This window comes from Platichthys flesus, chromosome 8 (assembly GCF_949316205.1).
Source record: "Platichthys flesus chromosome 8, fPlaFle2.1, whole genome shotgun sequence".
Lineage (NCBI taxonomy): Eukaryota > Metazoa > Chordata > Actinopteri > Pleuronectiformes > Pleuronectidae > Platichthys > Platichthys flesus.
In genome coordinates this window covers 1,998,910-2,021,831 of record NC_084952.1, presented here as the reverse complement: position 1 = coordinate 2,021,831, position 22,922 = coordinate 1,998,910, and the positions used below count along the sequence as shown (strand labels likewise).

Here is a 22,922-nt window from a genome sequence, read left to right as displayed (position 1 = left end):
ACCTGCTGCCAAAGAGAGTCCTCATAATTTATTAATATTATTTTACGGTGCTGTGGTATGAATGATAGTCTGTGGGTGTGTGAAAGTGTTTGCATGGATATTTCTCAGTGTATCTGTGCAAAATAAATTAGTTTTTACAGGAATTACAGCGTATATCTTTCTGTTTATTGCATGTTTTCTCTTATGAGTCTTTTAAAACAAAATCACTCATATTTTCAGTTTCCTGTCGGCCTCTGGTCTTCAGCCGTGCATCAACTTGTCAGAAACAAAAACAGGAAATCGGGAAGAAGTCCAACAGAATTAATCTCCCAGAGCTGTTGGCTGGTGTGTGTCTGCTGATGGCACGTTGTCGTCGTCTAAGTCTTCACACAAAGTGTCCAAAACGCAGAGAACAGCAGCCAAAACAAATAATGTTAGTTTTGCCTTTGTCAAATGTTTCCCTCCTGCACATAAGCTCTTTGTCTGAGAATTAAACAAACACTTGTTTCTATAAAACTCTATTATTTGTTTTAGTAAACAGAGCAAACATAACACTGAATTTAATTGAATTAACTGACGAGCATAGAAAGTAATGAGTTTTATAAATGCTGCTCAGTAAAAAGGCTCCATGTTGAATTCACAATGACATCAGGGCTAAAAAATGTTAATTAAACATAAAGAGTTTACAAATATTCTCAATAGAGCTGATTCATAATTTAATGATGGGTTTAAACAGGTTATCAGAGCTGAATGTTGTGTTGCAGTTTGTGGAGGAATTTTTTAAATGACACTAAGAGTTCACACAAAATGAAATCACACATTTAAAACAGTTTCAAGCAGAGACGGGAATTCAGTTTCCTCAAAAACTTGCAAATCTCATCAGTGTCCTGCTGCAGATTGATGAAGAACACTGAGGGAAATAATATGATTTGTGGCGTCGGGATGAATCTGCCGGCTGTGTTGTCTTTATAGATTTATTCATTCATTATATTCCAAGCCACACACGGTCGGGGACGTCCATCAGTGAGGGACAAACACAACTATTGTGTTTATTGGGTCATATATCTGAAGTGAGACTTTAACTCTGGAGTCGGATCAGATGTTTCTCACATGAAGAAGAAGAACTTGCTCCTCTGGTTTGGACGACGTCTACATCGTCACATCAGGAGCCAGTTCAGACACGTGTGAATGCAAATGTGTTTTAAATCTAATTTACATTCCATTAAAAATAAGCTTTGATTCATTTTCCTTCTTTAAAGCTATAAACTCAGTGAGGAAGTAGGACAGGGAGCATTTGCATATTTGGAGACTGGAGATTTGCTTTTTTTTATTGCTGCCAGAATCAGCGTTAAAACAAGTTTAAAGATTTATACTTATTCTTTAATTATCAAGTGTTTTGGCCTCAGTTTTACTTTCTATATAAAACCAAACATTAAACCTCTGTACAGAACAAGAGGGACTAGAATTCAGACTCTTTCACCAGATCCAGTCACACTCACACACTCATGGATCTGAATCTCAACATGACTGACGTGTTTCTTCAAGATCCATGAATTAGTCCCTGGGACACTGATAAATATTAAAGAAAGATAAAATCAACTTTATCTGTGTATCTAATCAAGTTCACCAGGTTCCTCCCTGAGCGAGACCACGTCCTCCCACCAAGGAAAAACAAATACCAGTGAAATCATCTTGTCCCCGGCAGAGGTGATGACATTTGAATATTAAATATACTGAAAGACAAACAACTGTGATATTTAAATCAGGAAACATATTAAAAACAAAAATTCTATTAACTTTAAAGCCTCCTCGACCTTTTTCAAAAAGGTCTAATTTCATCGGGTCTATCTTCGTCCTGCGAGACAGCGGCTCTTTTCATTTTTAATTCAGACGAGCATATTTATCGATGGCTGTCGGGACATGAGGGATTTCAACAAATAAAATAAAATAAAACAAATGACCGACTCGACCTGTAAGCTCCTTCATGAATCACTTAGGCTATAAATCTAATAACCATCTGGAATCTGTACGATCCTCGTATGTGATTTATGAATCATTCATCTGAGCTGAAGCCAATTTTTACACATGAGCTGAAACTATTTTATTTCCACTTACTAATGTAAACGTTCCGTGTTTAAAAACTGCAGCACGTGAGATTTCACACAGAATCAGAGGTGATACAAAATTGGCAGTTTGAGCAGACTAAAGTCGATTTGGTCGCACAACTCTCTCCCAGCACCGGTCCAGTTTCCATCCCCGACCGGCTGTTTGATGCCGTTTGACGCCTGAACTCTCTCAGATGAATTCTGGCAGCACTGGGTTTAGTTTGGCTGTGAGCGCTCTGGGTCTGACTGGTTTCCCGCACGGCTGCTGTCTGGTCTCCCACTGATATAAAACACAAACAGAACACATTGTGTGTAACGTTCAAACTTCTGCAGGCTTCTGATTTGAATTTTGCCATCATGTCTTTGAGTTGTGCGTCTGTCCGTCCCATTCCCGTGGATGTGATATCTAGATATTCACTTTTACGTTAGAATGAACTGTTGGATCTGTGCCTTGCCCAAGGACACTTCACGAGGCAGACCTGAGGAGGCAGGCATCAGGTCACCAACCATCTAATTAGTGGACGACCCGCTCTACCTCCAGATCCACGGTCCCCATTTTAAGAATATCAATTGCTTTCATCAGCTGCACGGAGAAAATCGATAATTCCTTTTTCCTGTGAGTGATTCCGGGAAACGAGGCTTCGGGCTGCCGAGCTCTTGATGACACAAAAGGAGTCGACACCAGGATCATCAACATCTCTTTAATCTTTAATAAGCTTTCATCAGATCTGTCACATAGCAGCAGAAACAAGTCCGACACACGTCAGCTCCCGGTGGAGAAGCTGCTGAAGCTCCTGTGAAACATGAAAATACCCATTTTGTTCTGTCAAAATAAATACTGAAGAGTTTTATAAAAGGTTCTTTTGTTGTTGTTGTCGTCACCTTTAGACGTTTGGTGGGATTTGTATTTAATTATATACACATTCAGGCGGAAAGCTGCAAATTAAATAATTATAAAAAGTGTTGAGATGGACACAGACGAGGAATAAAAGTCAGGAAGTCGCTCAAATAGCAGCAAGTGTCCAAAGTCTGTTCAAACTTAAACTATCATCATCATTTTCTTTAATAGAAACACATTCTGCTCATTTGCAGGTTAGTTATTTTAATTAGTGTTATTCTTGAAAAGGTTTTAATGCTTTAATGTTCATAAACATTAGGGCTCATTGCTGCAGCTCATCTTCTTAGCCTCTGTCTGACTCACTAAGACTCAGATGTGGCTGAATCTGAGAGAACCTGCACCTCCGAGCTGAAAAGGTCACGAGCAGATTCCACCTGCAGAGGTCACAAGGTCACGATCAGATTCCACCTGCAGAGGTCACGAGGTCACGATCCGAAACCAAACGTCACAGAAACGATCAGAACCAGAATCTTTGTGATTGTGACGGATAAAAGAAAAACTTTTGCTTAACTTCTGCATTTAAAAAACAAAACATCGCCTATAGGAATAATTTACTTTCAAAGGGAAAATCATGAATAAATAAAGTGGATATTCTTTGATAACAAAGTGCATCATGGGAGATTTCAGAGGCAAACGGCTTTTAAAGGCTACAGATTCTGCAAAGGGAAAAATAACCATAGAGCCTTTCAACAACCCCCAGAATCCTCTCAGTGTCCACACGTGTGCTCAGGTTGACTTTTACTTGACTTCATTCAATTGCAACGCTGTCGTCTGCTCTCCAGCCCCCTGCTGCAATGCATTCTGGTCTTTTTGACACTCCGCTAGGTGTGGGAATTGGCTCGAACATTAAAAATAAGATTCTCTCTGTAACAGCATCTAAGAGCAGAAGCGAATAAAAGCCACAAACTTCTAACAAGCTCTTCATCTGTCAGGTGAGCGGGAGTAGAGAGAGAGAGACCTCAGCTCACAAACATCAGGCTCAAACACCTCCAAAGACTTCAACCACTGGAATTAGATTTCATGAAACTAAGCGAGCTCGAGGTTGGGGAGCTTCCCAAGCAACACACACACACACACACACACACACACACACACACACACACATACTCACACAAACAGATGTCATAGAAACTGCAGCTGTGAAAGGGGGCGGCTCTGGAGCAGCGATGGGCAGGATATAGAAAAACAAATCCATACACTGAGTCCGTCTCCGTCTTTGGAAAAACAAACTGAAAAGAAAATTGTGTATTTAAAGAGGCTGAACACACGAGTGTCTCAGAGGAACTGTGCCAGTTTAGTTTCTGCTCTTTTGTTAAAATGAAAAGTTGCTGTTTTGAGATTTAAACATTTATTGACGAGGCAAATATCAAACGTAAGTAAAGCTGCAGCGATGTGTTTGTAGACTCGTTAATTAATGATTCTACTTTTCATTAACTTTGAATTAAATCAAACACCTACTGAAAAATATAATTAACGCCGGAAATAGAAAATTTGAGATTAAGACTAATTTACTTTGATAGAAGCAAATTGAAAAGACTTTCAACACCTTTTTCTTGTTTGTCTCTATTTTGCGTCGACATCATATAAACAAGTCACAGTCATCGTATATAAAATAATCATCAATTCATCAATTTTTCATCCCTTCTAAATAAATACCATGACAAGAGTTTTCTTTACGACTTTCTCTCCGAAACTGTAAAACTTGAAAGATAAAAATTCACACATCAGGATTCACGAGAGGGAAACGACTCAATTGGCAATGACATTGAAATGTAATGTTTAAAAAGGAAAATCTGTCATTTACATCTTAATAATCTTAAGAGCACTGAGCTGATCTGTGTCCTTCACTGAATACTGTGAATCAGAGTGACTCTGCTGAATTGATCCTTAACTCACAAAGTGCATGTGCTTCAATTAGAGAACAGGTTAACAGGAACAGGCAGAGAAATGGAGACTTGAGAAAACTAGAGAAGATTTGAAGCGATTCCAAAAACATCAGAAAATACTTCCTTCAATTTGCTCGAGTTGGTGGATTTAGAAGAAGAACCTAATGTTTCCTAATTGAGGAAATTCAAACTGATTCTTCAGGTTGTCTAAGATAATGTTTAAGTAGCTTTTAAATGAAAAACCAAACTTTATTTATCTCTCGTTGGGCATTAAGGTGAAGATCATCTGAACCAACAAATCAATCTATACAGAATGAAAGAGATTAGAAGGAGAAAGAAGTTGACGTCTAATAGTCAACAGTTCTTCAGTCCTATTCTTCCCTCTATGGACTCTAACCCGTCAGGATGTTGGAATAATCTCCATCCTCTCTGTCCTCCACCGAACGACTGAATCTCCATCAGCGTTAAAGAGAGACTCCGTCCCTCCATCTGTCTTCAGAGCATCAGATCCCGTAGAGGTCGGGGAAGTGACTGGAAAACGCTGCTTCACTTGTCTGGGTTTGAACCTCCATCACAGGAAAATCTGACCAATCCTCCAAACATTCATGAAACACTGACGATGGGAAACTAAAGAAACTTCTCTCAGCAGGTGAGAGATGATCAAAAGAGAAACTTTGGTTTGGAGCAACACTTAAATATTAATGCAGATATTTAGCTTCGTCTCTGTCTTTAAAGTAAAAGCCTGGTTGTGATGGTGGAGAAGTAAAGTGCTCTGGTGTGAGCTGAGCGCCTGACATGCGAGGCTCATCTTCATGGATCTGGAGTAACATGAGAGCTGCTGTCGTGTTCCCTGAAGTTTCATCGGAGGATCGGATGTTTTCTGTTTGAACTTTCCCAAACTGGGTCAATGGGCTCGTCTCAGAGAAGAACTTGTAATTACATCGTCCTCCCAGTGTTTCCAGTCAAGAGCTTTTTGACTCTGCAGCGAATCAGCTCAGCAGTGTTTCTATCTAATTAACTTTTTCAGAGTGGGCTGCGCCCCCCCCCCGTGTGAACCACTTCACTTCGGGGTCTGATACCATGTTCACTGTCGGACGACAAAATGTCCACGACAACAGTTTTGTTTCAAGCTCGTTAATAATAATAAAGGTTGAGATGATTGAACTGGTTTATTAATCGTTTTGACACCGTGAGAGGAGAAGGAGAAGTTTGTCCAATCTAACAGACACGGAGCAACTTTACTTTAGGTCCACTATTGACTCTTTTGTGCTCTAACACTGAAACACACTAAGAGTTGTTGATGATAATCCACGGTTCATAGAAAAATACTGTTTACAGATGCAGCATTCAGGGTTTGTCAGCTTCCTTCTTCTGGTTCTGTGAGTTTAGTGTTGACCACAGTCAAAGCGGGTTTATCTATTATCTAACAGCAGGGCATGATGGGAAAATGGTTCATACACGACAACATTCGCACACACACAAACACACACACAGACACACACTCCCTCGCAGCGCCTGTAGAACGTTCATGAGCCACGTCTCTGCCTCGTGGTCGTCTCACTTCTCGCCGTGTGGAGCGTGAAGAGGAAGCGATGACTGGACGGAGCCGTGATGAACCAGCAGCCTCTGTGATAAAGCACTTTGACACTTTCCCTTTCCTTTCAGCTTAGTGAGGAGCTAAGACACACAATGTTGAACATGTGATGTTTAGCAAAATGAAAAGTATTGTTCTGAACTCATGGAGGACACTTGTTTCAAACGCTCATTTGTACCAAAATCGTTTCGCTCGCTCTTCAAGGAACAAGCTCCTGAAGTCTGTTGTTCTTCGCTCGGAGTTTGACACAGAAAACCACAAAGAAGGGAACTTGTCAGAAATAGGTCCACTGTGTGATATCAGATAGCTTTGGCAACATGTTTCACTTCCCAGACGCCCCAACAGAGTCATTAACCACGTCTCCTGCTGTGAAGTTCTCCTACACGGGCCACAGCAGCCGCCGGTTCTCCACAGGACGCGCTGGACTTTACAGGGAGCAAGCGGCGGGCCGGCTGATCCCCGACCAGTCCTGGCAGTCGCTGCAGTTTGACTGGGCCACCTGAGGAACCAGCAAACAAAGAGAGAACTGGTTCTGTTCCAGTTCTTGTCCCCCGTTTTCCAGACGAGTTTCAGCTGAGCTTCAAAACCACATGCACCCCTGGCAAAGTCCTGTTCTGCTCCTGGATCCCTGAAACCCCCTGGAGGCTCGGGTCGGGAGCTCTGCCGGGGTTGTGTGTCTGTGTTGCGTCTCAGCTCCGGATGCTTGAAGGCCGGGGGTGGGGGGGGTGGTGGAGGGGGTGGTCCGTCAGAGCCGAGGTCGAGAGAGGAGATGTGACTGAGGAGGAGTCGTCGCTGGTCACAAGCAGGACTCGCTGTGCAGACACTTCTTCTTCTGCGCCGTCTGGCTCCCGTTGTGAAGCACAGAATACCTGAAGGGGGGGGGGGAGGAAGAGTTCAGACTTTACAACGTGACAAGTACGTTTGAACTTTCACTGACTGACAAGCAAACACGGTGGAAAGAAAACATTTGAATGTTCTAAACATGGTGACATTGAGGTGAAAAGTGAGATTTCAAGACCAGAAGCCTTAAACATTTAGAATTCATGCCTTTACTTTGAAATCATCAAACAGTGGGAAACAGTGATTTCTTCTTTAAATCCAGGAAATGAAAAGTGCAGCGTCTGAACTGGACGCTGATCTCAGGAGGCAGCTGGATTTCTACACAAGAGAGAATCCATCTTGACCTTTGCTTGAGAACGAACCACAGAGGGTCGCCCAGTTTCCTGTGAGGATGGAACCACGAGCAGCTGTGTGACATCACGTTCATCAGCACTGGAACCTCTCTATCCAAAGAAGATCCAAGAATCAGTGGAGTCTTAACTCGGTGACAGACGGTTCATCCAATCACCTGCCAAGTATTGTTTTTGAAAAGCCCGCCCCCCCCCCCTTCTCCAAACAGTTCCCAGATGGTTTCTTGAAACATCTGGAGCGTCACGTCACATCTGTCCTGGTCTCAGCAGAAACACACGGTGACACGTGGTCAAACTGCTGCAGCAGAAGAATGTGAAGATCTGAGCTTCATGCAAACAGTCTGACAAACCACCTGAGCTCAATCAGGCTCCCACCACGTAGAGAACCGAGGGAAAACTGCGTCAGGCTGTTCTCTACCAAACACTTTAGACTTTACAGGCTTTTGTCAAAGGGAGAAAGCACTGAATTAAAGCCCCCTGATGGAAAATGAGTCATTTCTCAACACATCCTGAACTCCGGTCTGAGTCACAACGTCTGAGGAGCAGGAGGGCGATCGAGAGAAGTCGTCAAAGCCGTCGACTCCCTGAAGAGACGTTAGTGGATGGAGTGATGGTAAAACTCCAGGGAGGAGGACGAGAGGGTTTAAAACACTCAGCTCACACCACGTTCACAACAAACCCATCGTGACTTCTCATCTGTTCATTTGTCTTTAGCTTTCTGCCTCGGAGACTCACTTTAACTTTAACTAGTTCATACACTCGCCATCTACAACGTTTTTTTATTAGGGCGACTTCCCCTCAGTGCTCGAAGAACATCATGATTTTAATGTTTTCTACATTACGGGAACATTGCTGCTGTCAAATAACACAAGCACCACGAGCAAAAGTAACTCAGACAAGGCTTGGACAGTTTCATTCTTCATCATTACACCTGGAAGTCTACTGGTTGACAAAAGCCAAGAGCAGAGGTTTGACGAAGGCACAGGAGCAGCGTGAGGAGAACAAGAAATCTGTGCAAGTGCAAGTGCAGGGTTCTGAGTGTCTGAACAGGACACCAGTAAATCCTCAAACTGAAGTGAAGACAGAAACCTCCATCAACTCTCGTCCTCTGAAAGTCCCAGATCGATAATCAGATCATTTCACAGGATGTCTAATCAGGGAAAAAGAAGCATGAAGCTGCGGAAAACATGATCATGACACACTCACTCACAAAAACAATAACACAAGCATGAACTAATCTAAATATATGAGGTGTAACTACACAGCAGCAGCAGCAAAGCTCCATCAAGACCATGAAGCACTTCTCCTTGAGTGTAAAAGAAACTCATTTGTCCCCATTGGTTCTCACTTGTGTCGTCTATGAGCTTCACTGCATCTCAATGAGGACACTTATTGCCTCTGGTGCACATGCGGGTGCTGTATACGCGGCTGCACGTGTGCACGGGGACGTGCACAGTGAACGATGGGCCACATTCCGTCCTGTGTGTACACACGTGTTTGCACCGCGGGCTGGAACCATTACGAGCCGTTTACACAAACACCCTGACCGGAGACACTTCCTGCCGCCAAACTGGCCGTGAAATTCAGCGTCCAGATCGCCCCGGACGTTCAGAGCCTTTCAAAAGGAAGCCGGCTGCAGCTTGTCGATGGAGCGGAGCTGGAAATCACTGCCACATTGAGACGTTTACAGCCTGAGCCCCGGCCTCGGTGTTGAGCCGCCGGTGGGACGGGGCAGCTGCTGCGGTGGAAACAAAGACGATGGAGGATCACGTTTGTTTTGTCAGAGGTTGATGTGTCGTGTTTTCAATCACGTACGTCTCAGTCAGATAGAAGTTCATGAAACTCACTCGTCCACTGAGATGAACTGGTTCATGTGAGCAGTGATCTGTGGTCTGTGGAGCTCACTTAATGGTTTCTATCTACATTTATTCATGCTTGAGAGATTTATGCTTCACAACATGGAACAGTGACAGCTCTCCACCGGTGTTTCACAGATAAGAGGACCTGGCAGTTATATGAGGGAACAGACCTGAAGTGAGCATCAGCAACTTGTCTGCTGTAATCAGGTTCTATAATAAACTGGAGGAGTTCATGCTTGTTTGTAGCTTCACACAGTTTCTGAAGGTGAACGCAGCTCTAAAGTCATCCATAACACACGGCTCCATGTCGACTCTCCTTCACAAGCTCTCATTCCCATCCATCATGTATGACAGAAGGAAAAGATGAACGTGTGTCATGTTACAGAAAAACGCACAAAAAGCCCAAATCCAGGATATTAAATCAAAATCACCAGCACCAGGAAACAAAGGAGTCAAATCTGCATGTTGTTCTAATAACGTGCCGCGTGTTCATTTTGAGCCTCTCTAATATTTGGATGAAGTGCGAATGCGGGACATGTGGCTGGATGCATCCTGTGTTTATTTGTGGGTTTGTTTGTACACAGCTGAGCCAACGGGACGACTGGCAGAGCAGGGGACAGGATGGGGATTTGTTTAATGAGGCCGGGGCAGAGAGACACACAGAAGGCCCGGATTACGAGCAGACTAAACAATCCACATATTTCTGGGCTTCAAAGTGGTGAACACATCATCTCCATGAGGTTCACTGCAGCACCAGGTCTGAGCAGGAGACCCTGACCTCTGATGACCCCGTGAGGGAACTTCACAGTGACGGGCGAAATGATGTTTGTCAAAAATAACAATTTCAAAGCTGGAAATGGGAAAAAGGAAGATTGAATATTACGTCTGGATATATCTGGAGAATGGCCACGGACGTGAAACTGGATCAATACAAATATCTCAGGATGAAGAAGAGGAGCCGAACACGAAGAAGAGCTGAATGTCACCGTCACTTTCCTGTTGTCATAAACGCCCTAGATCACAATGTTCCTAGAAAATGTCCAAACCAAACTTTTTATGAGTTCTCTTTTGGACTTGTCCTTCCTACAAGTTTGTAGGAAGGACAAGTCCATTGTGTCAATGTGTGCGTTAGTGTTTTGTGTAATCCTGTTTGAGGACCACGGAGGAATCAGGTATTTTTTAAGGACAAGTAATGTTTTGCATCCTCTTGAGTTTGAAGGTGTAATAAAGTGAAACGAGATAAAAGCGTCTCGTGTTCCAAACTGTATCATCACCGGCTCTCACTCAGCTGCATTAACCTGAGGATTAACCTTCTGTAATCGAGCACCGGTCTGATGCGGTGCAGCGCTCGGCTTGTTTACCGACAGTAGAAAGAGGATTCTAATAGAGCGGAAGCTTCGTGCCGATGAAGGATTTACAAAGGTCAGTTTGCAGGTTAATACAGTGGAGGCAGAATAATTCTAAATATATTTTCACCAGGCAAATATGCACCGAATATCCTCCAGTGAATATTTGACTGTGTCTTCTCTCGCTCCCGATGCTTCTTCCTGATGACCACTTCAGGTCTGTAATCACACTGTCTCCTCGTCTTCTGATGATCCCACTCAAACCCCCCCCCCCCCGTCCGTCTGAAGAGCACGGATTGATCATCACAATCAGGAAGCTGTTTCCTCTCTGTGCTCATGAGTCGGGTTCTGTCCTGGTCACCACCTGCTAAGACAACAAGTGGCCGGATTGATCCTCACACCACTCGAGGTAAAAGGCTGAGAAGGGACAAGGCCCACTGGGATGAACAGAGGAGGAGGAGGAGGAGGAGGAAGAGGAGGAGGAGGAAGAGGAGGAGGAGGAGGAGGAAGAGGAGGGGGAGGAGGAGGAGGAGGAAGAGGAGGAAGAGGAAGAGGAGGAGGAGGAGGAGGAAGAGGAGGAGAAAGAGGAGGAGGAGGAGGAGGAGGAGGAAGAGTAGGAGGAAGAGATGGAGGAGGAGGAAGAGTAGGAGGAAGAGGAGGAGGAGGAGGAGAAAGAGGAGGAGGAGGAGAAAGAGGAGGAGGAAGAGGAGGAAGAGTAGGAGGAAGAGGTGGAGGAGGAGGAAGAGTAGGAGGAAGAGGGAGAGGGAGAGGAGGAGGAGGAAGAGGAGGAGGAGGAGGAGGAGAAAGAGGAGGTGGAGGAGAAAGAGTAGGTGGAGGAGGAAGAGTAGGAGGAAGAGGAGGAGGAAGAGGAGGAGGAGGAAGAGCAAGAGGAGGTGGAGGAGAAAGAGTAGGTGGAGGAGGAAGAGGAAGAGGAGGAGGAAGAGTAGGAGGAAGAGTAGGAGGAGGAATAGGAGGAGGAGGAGGACGAGGAGGAAGAGTAGGAGGAAGAGGATGAGGAGGAAGAGTAGGAGGAAGAGGAGGAGGAGGAGGAGGAGGGTGAGGTCAGAAGAGGAGCGATGAGCAGAAAAAACTGGTGATAAATATGGCATGAACACAGCAGACTGATATTTGAATACAAAAGAGATTACGCAGCGTTGGGCCAACTAGAGGGAAATCGAGAGGAACAATTTATGCAAAACATATTCAGGTTTACTTCCACAGGGAAAGTTTGCTTGTAGCTCAACAACAAAAGGAAGAACATGCAGTTTGGTTGGAGCAGCGTGACTTTCCAGAAAAATAAGCAAGTACACCCTCAGTGCTGTCACTTCTTTAACCTTCACAGATGCTTTGTGTGCAAACCTGAAGCTCCAGGAATGTGCACAGGTAAGCACGAGCCTCCACTGTAAAACGAATTACAGCAGATAAGTGTCATCACCTCAATTACAGCAGCATCCAGGAATATTTCCTGTTCAGCAGAGGTTGGAAAGACGAAATGGAAAAAGGGCAAAAGAGGCGAAAAGGACAATAATTTATCATTACGTCCTCCATGTGCAGCGAGGAGACGCCGAGGAGAAGATGCAGTAACAGCTAACTTGAAGTTTACTGCATTGAGGTGACTGACTCCAGGTCAGATCCCTGCCGGTTAGTTTCCCTCCTCTCCGGCTGCGTGAGGCCGTTGTGACGACACGTCAGAACGTATTAGTGGAGAAGAGGAAACTCGATCGGCAGCAGCAGGCAAACAGGAGGCGTGAGAAGTGAAACGCTGGAGGAGGGATGCAGCCGCACGGATCTGTGCTGTGTCCACAGACAACTTCTCATCAGAGCATCTGAGACGAGAGGTCAATGACAATCTGGGGTGAAGGTCACAGACATGAGTTTTGGAAACTTTTTCAAAACTGCACAAGAGAGAAATCTGGCTGAGAACAGAGCCGGATCGAAAACTCACTGGTTTCTCATTTAAAAACATTTTGCACAACGTTTAAAGCTGCACAAATAAACGTTTCTTATCCTGGAACATACTTTAACGAACGACTCCTTCAGATCATAAGGATGAAAAGAGCAGAGATGAAAAACACTTCAGGGTTTAGTCGACTTCTCCCTGAACAGATATTTAAAAAGCACCTCGGCAACTGAATGTGACGTGTTTCCTGCAGGGCACTGAACATGATTTAAGAAAAACTAAAAAAAGGCCGCTGGGAATTTACAATCTCCCTTCAGAGAGGACGACTCCTCTGAGCCTGACTTGAATATCTCAGCTCCGGCTGCTCAGCGTATGAACCAGGCGTCCTTATCAACTTCCCTCGTTTGGATCTAATGACAGCTCGCTCAGCCGCCAACACGCGGTCCGATTAGATGGCTCAGCTCGCTTTGCAAAGCTTCCATCACTGCAAACAAAAACTCCCTTCTCTTCTCTGTCACTGAGATAACATCTGCAATTTCCAGCTTAGTTTCAGACATGGGGGAGGGAGGGAGGGAGGGAGGGAGTCCATCATATCGCTGGTGAGGGCTCATTCCACTGAGAGGCATCGGGGCGCAGAGGAATCAGGACGGACTCTTAGTTTCAGCTTCTTATTTCATGTTCGATTCCTCTTCTTCCCTCTCGTAGGAGTTTAAAGCCGCGGGGCTTGATCTGACTCGAGGCCTCGACTGACAGTTTAATCGGAAATGGAGCCTTTAGCTGATAACAGATAAAACACACAACCAACACGATCGACACACAGGGAACAGATGAAGACTTGGGGGGCGACTACACCCTCCTCTTCTTCAGCTCTACACTGTTGATACAATACTGCCGTCCTCCATGTTGGATCTACAGTGTCTCTGAGCGCTGAGATGTTTGTAACACAACATTAAATCAGGATTTAGATGTGAAACAACCACTGAGGCATGAGGGTGAAGTATGCAGAGAGCCCTGTGTGTGTTTGTGTGTGTGTGTGTGTGCGTACTGTAAAGTGTGTGGGCACTCAAGCCAACACAAGAAGAGAAGCTGAATCTTGACGCAAACAAGAAGATGTTGCTCTAACAATGTTTTTGTGTGTTTGTATCTTTGTGAGGAGCATTTTGTGTGTGTGTGTGATGAACACTTATTTAAATACACTAAATGGTTAAGGTCCACTGGTGTTTTGGATCTGCTTTAGAAATCGGGTTTAAAAAAAACACATAAGTTCCATAAAACAACCAAACAAACCTAATTTATTGTTTTGTGTAACTATCTGTTGCATTAGAACTCGAGCCGGACATGCAGGAGGAAATGTGCTGCAGGGGCTTTGCAGTGGTTGTTATTATTGTGTTTGTTTATAGGATGGTTCACGACAAAATACACAAAGAAACGTCAATTATTTAAACCTACAATCACAGAGTAACAAGTGAGTAGCACAACTAAATACATTAATCCTAAACCTCGACCAGAACCCACGATGGAAACAAACTGACCCGAAGTTTACTGATTAAAACCCACAACTCTAATTTCTCTTGACTCTTGTGTTTACGCAACATCATGAAACTGCTTTATGAGGTCGTATGAAATATGAACGGTCAGAGCAGATGACTGTAAATGTTATTAGAAAAATACCAAAAGTTATGATTTCAAGGATCCTTGTGTCCATAACACCACCACAGCTCGGTAACGTCTTTCCAAACTCAAATCATATGTTCCCCAAAAAACAGAGATGGAACGAAAGCGTCTTATTTTCACGTGGTTGAGCTCGAGGCTCATTTCTTTCCTGTTGGACAAACACTCCGGTCTGGTTGTCTGAACGAATGAGATTCTCCTCCGAGGACAGAAGAGTCTTTATCTGGTGGAGATCATTCCCACTGACGCTCTGGGACCAGTGGATTGCACAGAGGCTTCCACTGCAGGCGGCGAGCAGCAGCACGACTCGGTGCACAAACATCATCTCCACTGCTCGCTGGGTCGTTAATCAGCAGGAAGATGTGATGCAAACAGAAATATCACTTTGTGCAACTTACTTACACAACTTATAAAAACATATCTCACAGGTTTGTATCGTACTTTTACCTCCCCGCGTGAAAAAGTGTCTTGATCCTGATTATATGTTGAATTAACGACAAAAACCAACGTGATTTCAAATGTAAATATTTTGAAATGTTCCTTTAACGGTCCCAAGATTTAAAAACCAATGTTAGTTTGGAAAAAAAATCATCTTCTGCTTCTTCTGGTGTCAGAACAGACGCATGAAGTGACAGTTTAAATAGACAAATGCTGGTTGGACGTGATGTCCTCTGATGACATGAGAGCATCACTAATGAGACACACACACACACACATAGACACACACACTCTCAGAGGCAGCTGGTGTTTTCATGTCACCAGCCGGCGGCAGACTTACTGGACATTTCTGCCTCCACAGAGTTGCCGGAGCTGTCGCCCTCGACCAGCTGACACCGGGTGAGACCTCTCGCTCTTCAACTCTCCACTCAGGCTCCTGACACCGTTTTCCATTAACTTTAATCAAAGCGGTATTATACATTTGTTTTTATGGCGACTTAAGGGCATTGAACAAATGATACACTGAAAACTGACATATTGTCAATAGGTGAAGTTTTACTGGAGAAGATGTCAAATCTGTCCAAACATCACTTCTCCTTCAGAGGGTCGAGGGAGGAGCTGGAGCCAATCCCAGTTGACATGGAGCTGGAGGCCAGGGACAGACTGGTCGGGTTTAGACCTCATGTCCAGTCTAATATTCTCTTTATTATTGTGTTGTCTGCGTTCCTGAGGGAAATATCTGTCCACTCGCTAGTGGCTATTTTATATACGCGTAGTTTGCCTCAACAAACCATCACAGTTTCAAACTACACATATATTTACTTTTGACCACTGAAATCAAATAATTTCATCTTTAAGTCCTAATGACAACTTGTAAGGCAAGCATGACCTTGCGCTTTGACCTTTGACCACCTAATTATTTTCAGCTAATCTGTGTGACTAATTGAACAGTGGGGCCATATCTGAACAGATTCCCTCCAGGTGTTCATCAGGTAAAGCATTCACAAGGGAACAAGCGGTTTTCTGAGGTCACAATAACTTTGACCTTTCACCACCAACTTCTACACGTTCACCTTTAAGTCCACTTCAAGTCATTCTGGAGCTACGTGTTCAGAAGTGGACGGATGGACAAACTGAAAACATTCAGCCTCCCCAGCTTTAACCCTGGATTCTGCCACATTCATCAGGTCAAGGGCCGACTCAGAAAAAGACAAACCTGCCGCACGGACACAGGAAGCTGAGTGACTGTGGTTTTGTTATCAGAGCAGAGGAGTGTGATGGTGATCTCTGTGGTGAGACGAGACCTGAGTGAAGGACACTGCAGCAGCTGTTAGTTTGTGATGAACAAGCTGTTGAAGGTGTGACCTTCAGGGACATGAGCTGTGACTCTGTGACTCTGTGTCTCGGAGCTCCTGCTGTGAGACTGGATCATGTTGCAGCTCTCTTGGGGACGTCCAGAGATGTTGACCGGTCGGTGGAGACGCCTGAGGCCGGTGATGTCGGTCAGTGTCTCCGTCTGTTCAGAGACACGCTGCCGGACTCAGACTGCTGATCTACAGCTGTGAGGCCGATCGGAGGATTAATCATCACTCAGATATATTATCTATAAGATGGCACATGAAAAATTGATTTGTTAGGTTTAATTATTTTAGTTGGGGTTTATCATGTGTCTTTCTATAATAGTTTGACTAAATAAGCTCAACTGGAACATTCCCTACCAAGCAGTTTTCTACCTGGGGGAGGGAATGTGACACGTGTGCTGAGTTGAGTCTCGAGGGGCGACGCAGAATTATCTCCATATTGAGACGATGCTCAAAAAGGAATAAAACAAACAGCAGATCATGAAGTTAACCTCAGAGACACTGCACACGTCTGTGAGCTGGAGTTTTGTTCTAGAGAATAAAAGAGGGAATCCAACCTCTTCTTCATTTCTGCTTCTCCCTCGAGTCACGAAACTGCAGTGTTACCTGGCAACACGCGGCGCTCCGCTCTGCCACCGAGACGCTCGATGGAAAGTTTGAATCCTTTCTAACTTTCACCACGTTGCTGTTGACCTTTCGGAGCCGCCACCTGCTGCTCACTGGCTGGTAGGTGTCGTCGGGAGAAACTCTTGTTTGCGTTGCTGAGTCCTAAAAATAACCCCTGGACAATGTGAGAGGAAAGAGCTGCAGAGCTTCGCCCACACCACGTTGACCTGCTACAGGATCGACCTCACGAGTCTCTAATCAGCCGACCTGAGATCAGCTGCTTCCTCCAACGCCTCGACTGAACGCAAGAGAGACGAGAAGATGAGATGTAAACAATAAGCTCAACTTCTTCTGTGATCAGTGTCAGGAAGTGATTGACAGCTCCCATCGCTGTCAGTTGCTCATCTGAGTCCATTTGATCGAGCACTTTATTATTACACTTTTATTCTCCTCTCTTCTCCCCTCAGAACTGACCGTGCTCTCGTGAGGACTGTCTTCCACTTGGACGTCAGAGACACACATGTTGTGTTATTTGTCTCCGGATACATGTCGGCTGCACGGAACAGGGTAAATAACAATAAACTGTTTTTCTGTGATCTTGTTTGTGAAAACAGTTGCACGTCTGAAACAAAGTGATGTTGCGAACTTGACTTATTAATAAACTGACTGATTTACGGACACATGTAGCAGCTGGAGCAGGATCAAATTGTGTGTTTGTGTGTCTGTGTGTGAGTGTGTGTGAGTGTCTGTCTGCAGATGTGAGCCAGATGAACTACTGTGTATTGTTTATGGGTCTTTCATCTGCACAGAGCCGAGTTGTGTTGTGTGAGACGGAGAGAGGAACAAACAGGACAGAGTCACTGAGGCAGCCGCCCACACGTCCAGTCTATTCAATTAGGATGTGAAAATCCTTCCTGAGCAGTTTAACGTGGTTCCTGAGGGAGGACGACTCTACCACAGCCTGCTATCATAGACTATATTATATTTAATAGGTGCTTATTTAATTAAGTGATCTTAAATACAACTTAGTGTTATTTGTATTGTCGTCATTCCATGCTTCTGATACGTCCTATTTCTACCTAATTAAAAAGATATGCTCGGTGTTCAACGACAGTTTCAGGATTCCATAGCCACACCCCCCCCACACACACACACAAACACACACATACACACACTGGCCATTCCAACTAAATACATAAAGAAGTTTGAATATGTGTGATTCTTCTCCTTCAACCTCCGTAATGAAAAGTTATTCATCCAGGACGACAGAGACCAAGAGGTCAGATGAAGTAATGATGCTGGTTGATGCCTCCGTCCACCTCGGATCCAGAAAGAATCCTCTTCCCCCCCGCTGGAGGAGTCGCTGGACGCCAGGCGGCTGCTCAGTTGACCGCAGACAGCAGTACCATTTAAAGAGCTATGACACCTTTCACACTTATAGCTCTGAAAATGGCGCTGAGATCTGCGCCAGGCTGACGAGTCCAAGTCTCAAGTTACCAGGGTTTGTAAAGATGGCGTCCACGTGGTTCACGTCCTCAAAGTGATTATCGTGAATTTCTCTGACACACGTCTGTCGGAGAATTTAAAGTGCCTGTGAACAGTGTTCCTCAGATGAGTGGCCTGCTCTGTGTGCAGAGGTCTGGAGAGGATGAGGATGAGGATGAGGATGAGGATCAAGATGAGGATGAGGATGAGGATGAGGATGAGGATGAGGATGAGGATGAGGATGAGGATGAGGATGAGGATGAGGATGAGACCAAATGAAAATCACAATGGAAAACAACAGCAGCAGCGGAGGAGAGAGTCAGGTTTGCAAACATTAGGAAACACTGAGTTCTGCATGTCAGCTGAAAATCGGTGGAAAACAAAAGCTGCGTTTGTGCAAACATGGTAAATACTTTATATTCTACCATCTACACACACACACACACACACACACACACACACACACACACACACACACAAATTACTAGTACATACTTGTCATACCACTATGCACGGTATAAATATCCAGCATTCTTTCCTGAATCGTGTGTATGCTTTTTAATGTGCATATTTAAACCGTGTCCACAAAATATACAGAATGTGTGTGTTCACGCACGTGTGTGTGTGTGTGTGTGTGTGTACCCGGGGATCTGGAGGATTTAAAATGCCTGTGGGAGGTAAACAGTGTGGAGGAGCCATGCAATTAGACCTGAGCAGCAGAAACAAGTGAACGAGGGAGGAGTGGAGAGACTCCAGTGAACGACAGAGGACAAACACCCCACCACTCTCTTTCACACCCTTCCTATCCTCCCTCCATCCTTCCTTCCTTCCCTTTCCCGTCCTCCCTTCTTTCTACGCCTTGCAGAATGACCCCTGTAATCCAAAGCGTCCATCAGCAGGAGGTCTTTCTTCCAGTGGTTTAAGCTCCTAAGAGGTTATGGTTATAAATAAAAACAGATATGTCTGTTTGAAGAAGCTGTTTCTGTCTTCAACTGGCACTGGGAGGAGCTCGTTCCTCCACCAAGGCACTAAAGTCCCCTTATGTTCAATCCACCACCGAATGTCACATGTACATCATAGATAATCAGGATTAATGAATGACTCCAGGGAAAAGTGTGAAAATGTTAAATCAAATCTGCTCCTACAACATCTTTCTACCAAGTTCATGGAAAATCAATGAATCGCTTAACTGTTGGTTTTAGTGATATTTCAATTTGAATCAAAGCATCAAATCTGCATGTTGCTAAAGTATTCACGTATTGACTGACCACACTTCATCCCCTCTGACCTGAGAACTGACTGCACCATCCGATCCATTAGTACTGACGTGCATCTTTTGGTTGACGCATTCAAAGCTGTAATTAACAAAAGGAAACAGCAGGTGACACATCTTTGTTTCCCTTTTGATGGAATTCTCAAAATGAAACAAACAAAATCAATTCTCTAAATTGAAGAGCTTTGCCATCGTTCCCTTGTGTCTGCGAGGAAGCACTTCACTTGTAACCTTGTGCCTTGTTGGACCGGAGCTGCGTCAGTAACATTACACAGTGAGATGATCAATCCATGTTTCCATGTGTTCAGTCCATCTTGAAAACACAAGATGTTTCACTGTGTCTCAGTAAACCGACAAAACTCAAGAGCTGAAGACACACACTCAGATAACACAACAGTTAAATGTGAGAAAAAAAACCAATACAACATTTTGTGTGCACGTGAAAACACAAACACACACTTCAGTGTTTTTCCTCTGAAGACAGAAACTGTCATCATCCTCACATCACCCCCCCCCCCCCCCCCCACTGTGCTCTCTGTCCTTCTCACTGTGGAAACTGAGGTGTTCACAAGCTTCTCAGAGAAAACTCTGATCCAACAGGATTCATGAGAAGAGACCGCTGAGGATTCACAGACTCTGAGCGTCAGACTGAACGATGACAGTTGAAGACAGATGTAAAAGAACATGTTTGATCTGTGGTTTAAACATCTGGAACAAGAAACACGTTGGTCTATCATGCATCTTCAAATATTTTCATATTCGTGCAGATGCTTCGAGCAAACATCTGGATGGACGCCTCTGCTAACAGCTGTAACATCCAGACCTCAGTGTGTGTGTGTGTGTGTTTGTGTGTGTGTGTTTACCTGTGTGTGCAGAAGTGGGAATGTGAGTGTGTGAATGTGTGTGTGTGTGTGAATGTGAGTGTGTGAATGGCAGCAGACTCACTTGATAGAGCCTTGAGACGCCCTAGACATACAGCAGCTAGACAGGCACTGGCCTGGTGTTGCAGAACCAGAGCAGGAGCTTGGAGGCAGAGGAGCAGCCACTGGAGAGACCGGAGGAGGAAGAGGAGGGAGGAAGAGGAGGGAGGAACGAAGGATTACACAATAGTGAGGGGGGAAATCAGTGAGAGGAGAAAAGAACAGACGAGTGGTGGTAGGTGGCCGTGAAAGAGACGAAAGAAACGACAGACGGATGGTGAAGGTAAAGAGAATGAAATGTGGAGAGAGGAAGGAAATGAAAGAATAAACGATAGAAGACGTGAGAAGAGGAATAACGTAAAGAAAAAGTGAAAAAGGAAAACAAGGCATCAGGCAAAAAAAAAATGAAGCCAATGAAATGCACATTAAGAGAAAGGGAGAGAAGAAGAGGAAGCACAGAACGGATGAACGAGAGAACGAAGATCAAACAGAGAAAATAAAGACAAAGGAACAATAAACATAAAGAGCAATTGAGCAAATAAAAGGTGAGAAAAAGAAAAGAGGAACAAAAAAAGAAGAAAGGAGGTGTTCAAAGTGGAGGACAGGATGGCGGGATAAGATTCAAAGTGATAAATAATAAGTAGAGGAATGGATCAAGCAAAGGGGAGGAAGAGGAGGAGGGATAGAAAGGAAGGAAGGAAAGAAAGAAAGGGAGAGGGAGAGCAGGAGGGACGGAGGGAGAGAAACAGGGAAAAACAAGGTTAGTTTACACCCAGAAGGACCATCAGTGTGTGTGTGTGTGTGTGTGTGTGTGTGTGTGCGTGTGTGTGTGTGTGTGAATGTGTGTGTCTGTGTGTGTGTGATTGTGTGTCCTGTGAATTATAATTAGGGAACAAACGTGGAGCATCACCACTAATGAAAATTTGATTAAACTTCTATCATCATCAGCTGATCAAACAATGTGGGGCACACACACACACAAACAGACACACACACACACACACACACACACACACAAACACACATCTGTAATTCCTCATTGTTTGGACGTTCACACTGGTTTAAATGACACTTTATTTTCCCGGGTGTGAAGCTGGAGGACGTGCTGATCACAGGATGTGGATCCATGACTTGGTTCTTTTTGAACAAACAAAGGTCACATCAGATCCATCTGTGTAGCTGATTAAAAGATTAAATATTAAAGTGTAAAGTTTATAGTGTGAATGGTTTAAACACTCTTGTTCAGTCTCACACATCAAAATATTCAGTGAGTGTCCAAGGAAATTTCGGTCAAATCTGCCATTTAGGCTAATGAGCTCGACCCAAATCTGTCGGCTGCTGACGGGGATGATGAGCAGCCATGTGGACATAACAAGCAGTGAGACCCCCCCCCCCCCCCAGTCCCAGCTCACTTTATCAGGAACCAAGGAACTGAGGAAACTGCTGGTGGACAGACAGGAGGACAGATTACAGACGGAGAGAAGAGGAGCTGAGAAGAGCTGCTGCAGAGAAGGAAACTAAAAACCTGCATCCCTGGGAAATCCACGAATGTTACAAGAACAAAGTAAGTTCCTGCTGATCAGATAATTATCAAAGTGTCTGTAGATGACACAACTAACAAGAAGAGACGAAGCAGCTTGAAAGAGAAGTGAGGACCAGCAGGTTGTGGAGAAACAACAGGGACAAGATGAGTTCAAATCCCCCTGATCTTCTATAGGTTAGAAAGACACACATCCTCTTTGGGTCAATTCAAATATTTTAGACTCGTGTTTGACCTTGACCTTTCAGTCTGTGACAATCTGCTGTGTAAAGTTTAGAAGTCAGATAGTAAGTCCTGTTTGTCTTTGTCTATTTCATTAAGAGGATGCAGTACACACACACACATACACATGCATGTACACACACACACACACACACAGACACACACAAGCACACACTTTTGAGCACTTGTGTGTGTTGACTCTATACGGTTATCCAGCTGGCCAGTATGTTTAACATTGGAAGTGATGCATGAAGGTGTGTGTGTGTGTGTGTGTGTGTGTGTGTGTGTGTGTGTACTGGACGTATGTATCCTGGTATGTCTGCGTGTTGAAATGTGTGTGACCCTTCCAGTCTCTCCACTCAGCAGCAGGGGTCTGAGCAGCAGCTGGAGACTTTCAGCCTAAGTTGATATTCCCAGCTGGAGAGAGCTCGGTGAAAAACAAAGAGACGATCACTTCTGCCCCTACGAGAAAGAGCTGCTGACTATGTATTTGTATATATGTATTTTTTACCTCTGTGCTTTCTGTGATTTTATTATTATTATTATTATAGTAGTAGTACTAGTAGTTTTTCCTTTGATTCAACTTAAACTACAATCAGATTTAAAAGTAAAGATAGATCTAAAGATACAGAACAGAGCTGAGTTTTCA

General features: G+C 44.3%; 1 pseudogene; it reads left to right on the top strand.

Annotated features, from left to right (window-relative positions):
- Window positions 1-11,193: 11,193 nt before the first annotated feature.
- Window positions 11,194-21,592, top strand: LOC133959137 (cilia- and flagella-associated protein 251-like; annotated as a pseudogene).
- Window positions 21,593-22,922: the final 1,330 nt, after the last annotated feature.